At 39.0% G+C, this 11,792-nt stretch overlaps 1 pseudogene; it reads left to right on the top strand.

The window, feature by feature from the left end:
- LOC115295387 overlaps positions 1 to 5,279 on the top strand; it is a 15,746-nt pseudogene extending 10,467 nt beyond the window's left edge.
- The last annotated feature ends 6,513 nt before the right edge of the window (positions 5,280 to 11,792 follow it).

Raw genomic sequence — 11,792 nt, forward strand, 5'->3', positions numbered from 1 at the left:
CTCCTCCTCCTCCAGCCTCCTGCTCCTCCTTCTCCTTTTTCTTTTTGTATTTATCTAATTTATCCATTATCCATTTATTGGCTCCCTTTTTCTGGCAAACCCCTCCTCCTTCATTTCATTGGTCATTAATTTTTTTTATCCCCACCTGATAAGACCATCAGATTTAGAAAGAGGACTGACTCATGAAACTGGCAGCCATATGAGACTGACCACTGTCCCCTGTCTGTCCATTCCCAATCACATAGAGTAGAGGCTGGACAAGAACAGACTTTTAGGGCAGTATTGTACCCTGGATAGGAAAGTACTAGAAACCACTAGTTTTGCACCCCCATAGGTTTTCATCTCCCTGCATATATATAATCTATTGGTAATCTGCATAACCAATCACCACATTCTAATCCAAAGAAATATCTATTAAACTCCCCTTTTGTGTCCTGTCCGTCATTTCCTACTCAGTGGACCTGGCAGCCGGGGACCCTTACTCAGTTACTTCATTTTTGCTAAAGTTGCGAAAAAGCAGCCGAGGCACTGAATGCTTGGCTGAATTCCCATCTGTTGGAGCTTGTCTTGAAATCCATTTATACATGTGCCTGTCTCTGGATCTGTTAGCCTTGAGCTCTGTGATAAATACTCGTATGCAATATGTATGTCAACTATTTGAAAAGCAGTTTGCTGAGGAAATTTTTATTTCAGAAATGATCAAAATAGATTAAAATTTTAAAAGAAAATGTACCTCAATCAATTGATCAAGGTCAATATCAATAGGGATAAATCACATTTGAATGTTGTGAGGAAAACAGCTCTTCACCTCTGTGGTCTTCTTCCCAAAGACACATAACCACAGTCCAGCCAAGAGAAAAACATGAGACAAATCCTAATTAATAAGTATTCTATAAAATTCTTGACCAGCACTATTTAAAATTCTCAAGATCATCAAAAGCAAAGAAGAGCTAAGAAACAGTCACAGCCAAGAGCTTCCTTAAGAGGAGACAGGACAGCTCTACTGGGTTGACTGGCACCCTCTCCTGTAAACTCATGTCCATCCCAGAATCCAGAAGTAAGGGTTTGGCAGGTGTAATTAGTTACGAGGAGCTCATGGTGGCCTTTAGTTCAATATGATTGATGTTCTATAAAAAGAGGAAAATTAGAACAGAGACAGACATGCGCAAAGGAAAGACCATGTGGTAAGACACACAGAAAAGGGGAAATGATGAAGGCAAGATTGCACTGATGTGTCTACAGGCCAAGAAAAGGCAAGAGTGTCCTGTAACAGCAGAATCTGGGGAGGATTCTATCTGAAAGTCTGCAGTGGAAATATGTCTCTGCCAACACCATCTAGAACTTCTGTTGTATTAAGCCACTCCAGTGGTGGTAGTTAGTTATGGCAGCTCTAAGAAATTATAGATTAAATTAAATTACTAAATAGAATGTAGAATCCTGGATTGAACACTGAGAAAGAAAAAGGACAGGTTAAAACTAAGGAAATCAGAATAAGATATGGACCTCATTAATAATAGTGTATCACTATTGTCTAGTCATTATAACAAATATTGCATACTAATATAAAATGTTAATAGGAAAAGTTGGGTGTGGGATGTATGCAAACTATGATATTCTCATAACTTCTATAAAATAAAAGAATGATTTAAAATGAAGGGACACTTAGGACACTTGAGGGGCTCTGTTGGTTAAGTGTATGACTCTTGATTTCAGTTCAGGTCATGTTCCTGTGGTTTGTGAGATCGAGCCCCACACGGGGCTCCACCCTGAACATAAGCCTACTTGGGATTCTCTCCCTGCCTCTCTCTGCCCCTCCCCACTCATATTCACTCTCTTTCTCAAAATAAATAAGCCTTTAAAGAGTAAATATACAAAATGAAACAGTCAATAATCATGAAACATATATTTAGTAGTATAAAATAACTATCTTATATTTTTAAGTTCAAAGAGTTTTATCAACAAGTTTTATTAACAATTTTTCTTGAGCTTTAAAAGTAATGACTTCAATATGCATAAAATTTGATCCAGATTGTCTCAAAAGACTAAAAGTTTCAAAACCTTCTTTTACCTAATGAAAACTTTTTTAGCAAAACCTGACTAAAAATAGTCCATTAAAAAAAAAAAAAAAGCTATAGTCCAAACTCTTAGTAATGTTGGAGCAGCTTTTTCAAGTATAACACTAGAAAGCAAAATGCTATAATTTTTCAATTTAACTATCAAAGCTGAGTAGGGAGATTTAAAAATTGTAAAAATAGGTTAAACTTAGTAATCACTTACTATCCTAGATCATTATGAACATTCTAACAAATGCAATAAAATCTAGTATTTATTCCTGATTAAAATGATAATTATACATAAAAATAGAAGTAATATGATGTATCTTTAAAACAATAAAAACAAATATATCAAATCCCAACATCCTTCTTAAAAGTTAAATAGGGGCACGTAGGTGGCTCAGTTGATTAAGCATCAGATTCAGCTCAGGTTATGATCTAATGGTTCATGAGTTCAAGCACGGCTTTGAGCCTCTCTGCTGTCAGTGTGGAGCCTGTTTCAGATCCTCGGTCCCCCTCTCTGCCCCTGCCTCCTCTCTTTCTCTCTCAAAAATAAATAAACATTAAGAAAAAGTTCAACAATACACAGTATTAATGAAGCAGTACTCAGACACCCCCAAACTAAGTGTACCCCAGCAGCTCATCACTGCATTTGTCACAATTCTATTGTATATACCCAGTGTAGTAGTCGATTATAAAATTTTAAAAAATACATAAGTAATATAAAAATTTAGGAGCTTCAACATGGACCTTATTGTATTTAAATTTTTTTAAAGTGGTGAAGAAACATAATATAAGGCAACAATAGTACTAGAAGAGGAATGAGTTATTGTCATAGCGGTTAAAAGCAGAGATTGATAAATCCATACCCTTGGTGGAAGAATTAAGCACAATTCTCTCAGTAACTGTTAGAATAACCATTCATAAAATTACTAAAGGTATACAGGATTGGAACAACCTGGTTATTCAACTTACATGTATGAACCGACAACTATGCAATTAGTACTCATAAGCGGGAGACATTTATCAAAACAGATGTTACCTGGATCATTAAAAAAAAAGAAAAAAGGCTGAACAAGTGAATAAATAAACGGAAAGCAGAAGAGGACCCATAAACGCAGACAACAAACTGTGGTGGCCATAGGGGAGGGGAGGGAGGATGGCAAAATGGGTGACGGGCGAGGGAGACCCAGGCTTTCAGTTAGGGGATGACTAAGTCACAGGAGTAAAAGGACCAGCATAAGTAATAGGTCAATGATGTTGTAATAGTGCTGTGTGGTGACAGATGGTAGCTATCCCTGCAGGGAGCACAGCACGGTGTTTAAAGTTGTCCAGCCACGACGTGTACATGTGAAGCTAACGAAACATTGTGTGTCAATTAGCCTCTAAGAAAAACATTTAAATTTAAAAATTTAAGTAAAAAGATAGCTTCTCTGATGACTTTGAATCAAATTAGAACACAATAACAGGAAGATAACCAAAACATCCAAAAATGTTTGGGAAGTAAGTAACACATTTTTAAATGGTCCGCATGTCATTGAAGAAACTATAATGGTAATTAGAAAAGAGTTTAAGGTGAATAATAATGAAAATATAATATACAGGGTGTGTTGCACAACTGGGCCCAAGAGTAAACAGGCCCCGTGTGCCTGTAAAGACAACGCTAGGTCGCTAGGTCGATCGAAAGCGAGGCCTCGGATGTGATGTGTCTAATCGGGCAGCACCTGGAAAGCAGTCTACACCAGGCGTTAGCCCCACGACAGGAAGAGACAATGGTGTCTCTGCACACTGTGTACAATATTGAGAGTTCTGTGGCTGACGTTAACAGTGGCCATTGGGATACTGTTTTACAGGCTATCCAGTCTCTGAAATTGCCAAACAAAACCCTCATTGACCTCTGTTCACAGGCTGTTGAGGAATTGACGGAGCTGCGTGAACTGGGGGCCACCAGGTCGCTCCTGAGACACGATCGCATTAAAACAAACGCAGCCAGAGCTGTATATTCATTTGAAGAACCTCTTGGCCAGGTCTTATTTGGATCCTCGTGAGGTATCCCAGACGGAAGTAGCAAAGAGAAGAGCGGAGCAGCATTTGCCCAGGCCTCAGCTGGGGGAGTCAGGGCGGTGCCTGCATCTCATCTCAGGGCCTCCATCTCCTTCACGGCCTCCATCTCATCTCACGGCATTGCTGGGACAGACACTGAAATGGCGGCAGCACCAGGGGTTGCTTCCCCCTGGCATGACTGCAGATTTTTTCTGAGGCAAATCTGTCAAAGATGTGGAAGAAGAAAAGTTTCCTACACAGCTGAGCAGGCATATTAAGTCTGGTCAGAAATCACATGTGGAATGTGCTCGGTTTTCTCCAGATGGTCAGTATCTTGTCACTGGGTCTGCTGATGGATTCATTGAAGTCTGAGACTTTACGACAGGAAAAATCAGAAAGGATCTTAAGTACCAGGCCCAGGATAACTTTATGATGATGGATGATGCTGTCCTCTGCGTGGGTTCCAGCAGAGATACAGAAATGTGAGCAGCTGGGGCCCAAGACGGTAAAATCGAAGTATGGAAGATTCAGAGTGGGCAATGTTTAAGGAGATTTAAAAGGGCACCCAGTAAAGGTGTCACCTGTCTAGTCTTCTCCACTGATAGCGGTCAGATCCTTAGTGACTTTTTTGACCAGACAATCAGAATTCATGGTTTAAAATCTGGGAAAACCATGAGGGAATTTCGTGGCCATTCCTCCTTTATTAATGAAGCAACTTTTACACAAGATGGGCATTATATTATTAGTGCATCCTCTGATGGCCTTGTAAAGATCAGGAATATGAAGACCACAGAATGTCCAAATACCTATGAATCTTTGGGCAGCATTGCAGGGACAGATAGCACTGTCCACATTGTGATCCTGCTTCCTAAAAATCCAGAGCGCTTCGTGGTGTGCCACAGACCAAACACAGTGGTCATCACGGACATGCAGGGACGGATCGTCAGACGCTTCAGCTCTGGAAAGAGAGAAGGTGGGGATTTTGTTTGTTGTGCCCTGTCTCCCCCGTGGTAAATGGATCCACTGTGTAGGGGAGGACTTTGTGCTCTCCTGTTTCAGCACAGTCACTGGCAAACTGGAGAGAACTCTGACAGTTCACGAGAAGGATGTGATCAGTATCCACATCACCCTCATCAGAACCTAACTGCAACCTACAGTGAAGATGGACTTCTAACATTCTAGAAACCCTAATTCCACATTTCTTTTACAACTCACTCAGAAATGGTGATTAAAATGTATTTCCCGCAGTAAAATTGCTGGTAAAGTAGCTCTTTGCTGGTCCGTTCTTTTTAGATGTTAATAAACTTTACACCTTTTTGGAGGCTTTGTTTTTAAATGTCAATAAGTGCTCATCTAGTTAACATATTTACTTAGAATCAAGTACAGGAAGCTGGGACACACCATTATTATTCTAGTACAGCAGGAAGTCAGTTCCTTCCTGTTTAGAAGGATAGACAATGTGAAAAGACCAGGTATTGATAGGATCTCATTTCATTGCCCTCCTTGTCCACTCATTCTTGTTGGCTGTGCCTTCTCATGGGTTCTGGCCAACTCCAGAGAACATCATCTTCGTCTTCTGGATAGGACTTTGTTGTAGGATCCACTATGAGAACTCTACTTTGGCATCTCTGAGGGTTAGGCATTGAAAATGAGCTATTGTTCTGAAGAAAATTAGAAAAGGATCTAAGATTTAGAGAAGTCTTTTTAGCTATGTGCATTCTTGCCAAAGAAGAAGTTAAAGGCCAGCAAAACTCTTGAAAATACTTTGCAAATGGGGTGTCTTTTATGTTTGAACCAAAGACCTATCGAGTGTGCTTATGTTGATGTTGGAGGGGCTGTGCCAGGCAGGTGTCACTTCAAGAAAGTGACCTTATTTGTGTAGACCTTTTATGCCTCCTTTTAACTTTAGCACTCATTAGGTACAAATGAGTGGGGAAAGTTTTTTAAATGATTTATAGGGTTGGGGTGCCTGGGTGGCTCAGTTGGTTAAGTGTCTGACTCTTGGTTTCAGCTCAGGGCATGATCTTGTGGTTCATGAGTGTAAGCCCTGCATCCAGCTCTATGCTGGTAGCACGGAGCCTGCTTGGGATCCTCTCTCTCTCCATCTCCTCCCCTCCCCTGCTTACTTGCTCTCTTTTTCAAAACAAACAAATAAAAATATATAATATAAAAAATAAGTGTGATAAATCTAAAATAGTAATTTAAGGGAAATCCACAGTGTTAGATTAATATATTTGAGAGAAAAAACAAAGGTCAAAAACTAGTGACCTAAAATTTCAACTCAAAAAACTGGATAAGGGAACAGCAAATTAAACCCACACTAAACAGAGGTAAGGAAAAAAATTTAAAGACCAAATATTAATGAGAGAAAAAAATGACAATAGAGAAAATCAACATGGTTGAAAGTTATTTCTTTGAAAGCATTGATAAAATTTATATACACCTTGCAAGACTGATTACAAAACAGAAAATATTACCAATGTCAGGAATATAAGGAGACATCACTACAGACACTAGAGATATTAAAATATTAACAAGAGGTTATTTTGAACCTTATGCCAATAAATTTTAAGAGATGAAACAGTCATTTGTTAAAAAAAATCACAATTTGGTAAAACATTCATAACAACAAATAAAAGCTGACTTTTCTGATATCTATTGAAGAATACTCTAGGTCTAAGTAACTTCATTGGTGATATATTTTCCAAATATCCAATGAATAAATAACATCAATTCTTACAAATCTCTTCCAAAGAATACAAAAAGGAGGAACACTTTCCAACTCATTCTATGAAGCCAGCATAATGTTGATGCCAAATGTTATGAGGATTTACAGAAGAAAATTACAGGATAGTTTATCTCACTAACACAAAGAGATATCTTAGACAATATATTAGCAACTCAAATCCAGCAATATATAAAAAAAGATATCATGACCTCCTGGTGTTTATTCCAGGGATACAATTCCACCAATGAAAAACAAGTCACTACTAAATCACAAAACAGCATGTGTAAGAACACAAGTCTAAACCAAACAGACTCCATGACAGGCTTTAAGTTCCCCCTCTGATCTAGAAGGCCTCGGTTTCAGTTCCCCGAAACTAACAGTCAGTTACACATTGCCTAGAGCAAGAGAGACCACCTTCGCAACACCCAGTCAGAGAAGGCCAGCTACCACTCTTCACATTCCTAAGAGTGAGGCCTGCAGATGGTAACTTTAGATAGGGCCCTGTTACCTAATGTTAAAGTTAACCCGATAGTCCCAAACAAGACGCTAGACTCACCCTGTAATTGGTGGATTTTAAAGGTACTCTAAATGTTGTAATTGGGTCCTGCCAAAAGTAACAAATATTCTAGACAATGTGAATGGTTAAACCTGCTGTCAATAATATTGTATAATAATGATTGGATCACTGTACCTATGTCACAATTTCCTGTAACTCCCCCTCCCCAAACCCCATAAAAACCCTCCTCAGCGCTTGTTCGGGGTGCTCAGTATGGATCCACTGCATTGGTGAAGTCTGTGAGCCTGTAATAAAGCCCTTAGCTATTGCATGCATGACTCGGTCTCCCTGGCAGTGTCTGGTCTTTGGGGGATACTGTGACTTGGGCATAACACATGGATGAAACTCAAAGTCAAAATGCTGAGTGAAAGAAGGTAGAGCAGACAGGCTACATTCTTTATGGTCCCATTTATATGTAATTTCTTCTTTTTCTTTTTTTTTCTTTTTGAAAGAGGGCACCCAGCACAAATAGGGGGCAGAGAGGGAAAGAGAGATCCAAAGCAGGCTTTACACTCAGCGCAGAGTCCCAAGCAGGGCTCAATCTCATGACCTTAAAATCATGACCTGAGGGATGCCTGGGTGACTCAGTTGGTTAAGCGGCCAACTTTGGCTCAGGTCATGATCTCACAGTTCATGGGTTCAAGCCCCACATAGGGCTCTGTGCTGACCGCTCAGAGCCTGGAGCCTGCTTCAGAGTCCGTGTCTCCTCTCTCTGCCCTTCCCCTGCTCATGCTCTATCTCTCTGTCTCTCAAAAATAAATAAACATTAAAAAATTTTTTAATAAAAAAAAGATCATGACCTGAGCCAAAATCAAGAGTTGAATACTTAATCACCTGAGCCCCCCAAATGCCCTTTTATGGCATTTTCTTAATACCATAATGCCCATTTATGGCAAACTTGGTTTCAGGTGTAGAAGTTAGTGATTCATCACTTTCATACAACACCCAGTGCTCATCACAAGTGCCCTCCTTAATACCTGCCGCCATTTAGCCCATCCCCCTCTTTCCTCCACCAACCCTCAGTTTGTTCCCTATAGTTAAGAGTCTTTTTATATGTAATTTAAAAGCAGGAAAAACCCCTCTTTGATGTTAGAATAAGAATAGTGGTTACCTTTGGCAGGACATTGCCTGAGACACTGCATTAAGGAGCATTTTGGCTGTTGGACATATTCTGTTTCAGTCTGTGAGTATATACACGAATAAATATCCTTTGAGCTTTACACTTAAGATTTCCACATTTACTGTATGAAAATACATCTCACTTTTTCAAATAATAGGTAGAGTATACTCTCTCTAGTACATGTGATTCTAAAATCATTCTTCATTCTTTCACTTAGTCAGTTGTATCCCTTTCACCGGAATAATTATTCAGGAAAATGACTGGAAATGGTAGAATTCAAAATTGGCATCATAAAATAAAGTGGAATAAACTTAAGAAGACTTTTGTGAGAATTATATGAATACAGCTATAAAACTTTACTGAGAAATCAAAGAAAACGTGAATGAGGTGAGGTATATCCATGTTACTGGTCAGATGATTATATATTAGAAATGCATTAACTATAACCAAGATAGAATAATGCTTCAATGCAATTTCAACAGAATTTTAATATATAAATTAATCACAAAGTTGTATACTATTTTAAACTTGAATAAAATTTAAATTTCAAAGAAAGAGTAGTTAGTTTACTGTATTGTGGTAAAACTGCAAGTAACTATAAGTGTTCTTTATTGGATAACAGTCAAAAGCTATTTTTCAAATCATCATGGATTTTAGATTGTGAAGAATATGGTGCTGAAGACTTAGTCTCTGTTGCACTCTCTATCCTTAGCACAGCTCATCACTCACCTGGAGCACTCAATTTGATGCTAAAAGGAACATTTTTCAGCCCAAATGAGGTTGGCCAGGGCAGAGAAAATTCATGTCAGAAATTTTGACTTGGGATCAGTAAAAAAAGAGTATTTTGATGGTGCTATTCTTCATGAGAATAGGCTCTCTGCACATGGGTGGATGTTAAAATTAGGAATATCACTGGACGAGGCAGTTCTCAAGGTGGGGAGACTGGTGAGTTCCTCCTGGCTCTCAGTCCCAGAAATTAGGCACATCTTACATGCACAACTATCTTTGGATGGATGGAAAAATGAAAGCATGGATACATGATAAATAAATACTCTTTGAACACTAAGTTTCTGTAACTCAAAAAATTTTGTGTCCTTCAATTTTATAATCATTTTCAAGTTTAATCAGGATGAAAACCAGGTCTTTTTTTTAAAATATAATTTATTGTCAAGTTGATTAACATACAGTATGTACAGTGTGCTCTTGGCTTTTGGAGTAGATTCCCATGATTCATTGCTTACATACAACACCCAGTGCTCATCCCAACAAGTGCCCCCTCAATGCCCTCACCCATTCCCTCTGTCCCCCACCATGAACCCTCAGTTTATTCTCTAAGAGTCTCTTATGGTTTGCCTTCCTCCCTCTCTGTTTGAAACTACTTTTTCCCTTCCCTTCTCCCATGGTCTGTTAAGTTTCTCATGATCCACATATGAGTGAAAACATATGATATATATCTTTCTCTGACTCATTAATTTCACTCAGCATAATACCCTCTAGTTCTATCCATGTTGCTGCAAATGGCAGTATTTCATTCTTTCTCATTGCTACGTAGTATTCCATTGTATATATAAACCACATCTTCTTGATCCATTCATCAGTTGATGGACACTTTGGCTCTTTCCATGATTTGGTTATTGTAAAAGTGCTGTTCTAAACATTGGGGTACATGTGCCCCTATACATCAGCATGCCTGTATCATTTGGATAAATTCCTAATAGGGCTATTCCTGGGTCAGAATAGAATAGGGTAGTTCTATTTTTAATTTTTTGAGGAATCTCCACACTATTTTCCAGAGCAGATGCACCAATTTGCATTTCCACCAACAGTGCAAGAGGGTTCCCACAAAACCAGGTTTAATACGGTTTCAGTATTTTCCAGAGAAACAGAAGCAGTAAGTTATATATGTACACATTCCAGAGAGCCAATTGGAAATCTCCAGAAAACTGACAGATAAGCAGATAACTACATCCATATATTAATACCTATCTCTATGCAGAGAGATACGGTGAGAGTTATTTTCAGAAATTGGTTCACATGACTATGGAGGCTGGCCAGTCCAAAAGCACACAGTGTGGACCTACAGGCTCACAACCGAGGAGAGCCAGTGAGCTAGATAAAGTCTCAAGAAGTCTGCTGTAGAATCTACTCTTGCTCTGGAAGGCTGGTTGTTTTGTTTTATTCAGACCTTCAACTGTTTGGATTTGACCCACTCATGTTATGAAACGTAATCTAACTACTCAAAATTCACCTACTTAACTTTTAATCTTATCCAAACACACTCTTCAAGTTGAGACATAAAATTAAGCATTACAAACATACATTGGCATGTCACATCATATTCACATTTTCTCAAATTTTTATTTTAAAAAGCTCTGTTGAATCCAACCCTTAATTCTAACTCAACATATTACTTTCCTTCTTTTTTTTTAATGTTTATTATTTTTGAGAGAGAGACAGAGAACAAGAAGGGGAGGGGCAGAAAGAAAGAGAGAGACACAGAGTCTGAAGCAGGCTCCAGGCTCTGAGCTGTCAGCACAGAGCCTGATGTGGGGCCCAAATCCATAGACTGTGAGATCATGACCTGAGCTGAAGTCGGACGCTTAACTGACTGAGCCACCCAGGCTCCTCTTCCTTCCTTCCCTTCTTCTGATCTTTCTCTTCCTGTTCTTCCCCCTTCCATTCTCTCCCCATTAACATCTCCTTATTTTTTGGTAGAAATTAACTACTGATTTTAAGAAAAAAGTTTAATCTTTGGAAACTAATTGTACTCTAACCCATTTTAGATGAGACATAAAGTTATCAAAAACTACAATTCTGGGGTGCCCGGGTAGTTCAATCGGTTAAGCTTCCTGACTCTTGATTTCAGCTCAGAGCATGATCTCATGGTGATGGGAGCGAGCCCCTTGTAGCACTTAGCTCAGAATGCAGAACCTGCTTGGGATTCTCCCTCTCTCCTTCTCTCTATGCCCCTGTCCCCAGCTCGCTCTCTCTGTCTTCTGCCCCCTCCTTAGCTCAGTCTGTCTCAAAAAACAAACAAAACAAAACAACAACAACAACATAGAATTCCTATATTTGGTTTCTTTTTTCATTTTAGTTGATTGTAAGGGTACTTGTGTATCACAAATAAAGCAATAAATATTTCCAAGTTACTGTCTTCAAAGACATCTAAAATTTGAATGGGGGTAAAGATATGAGCCCCTGCATGCATCAACTAGCACAGTTCAGCTTTTATACCTTCTTATATCTCATTCGAGGGGCACCTGGGTGGCTCAGTCAATTAAGTGCTGGACT

This window comes from Suricata suricatta, chromosome 7 (genome assembly GCF_006229205.1).
Source record: "Suricata suricatta isolate VVHF042 chromosome 7, meerkat_22Aug2017_6uvM2_HiC, whole genome shotgun sequence".
In the NCBI taxonomy this organism is placed as follows: Eukaryota; Metazoa; Chordata; class Mammalia; order Carnivora; family Herpestidae; genus Suricata; species Suricata suricatta.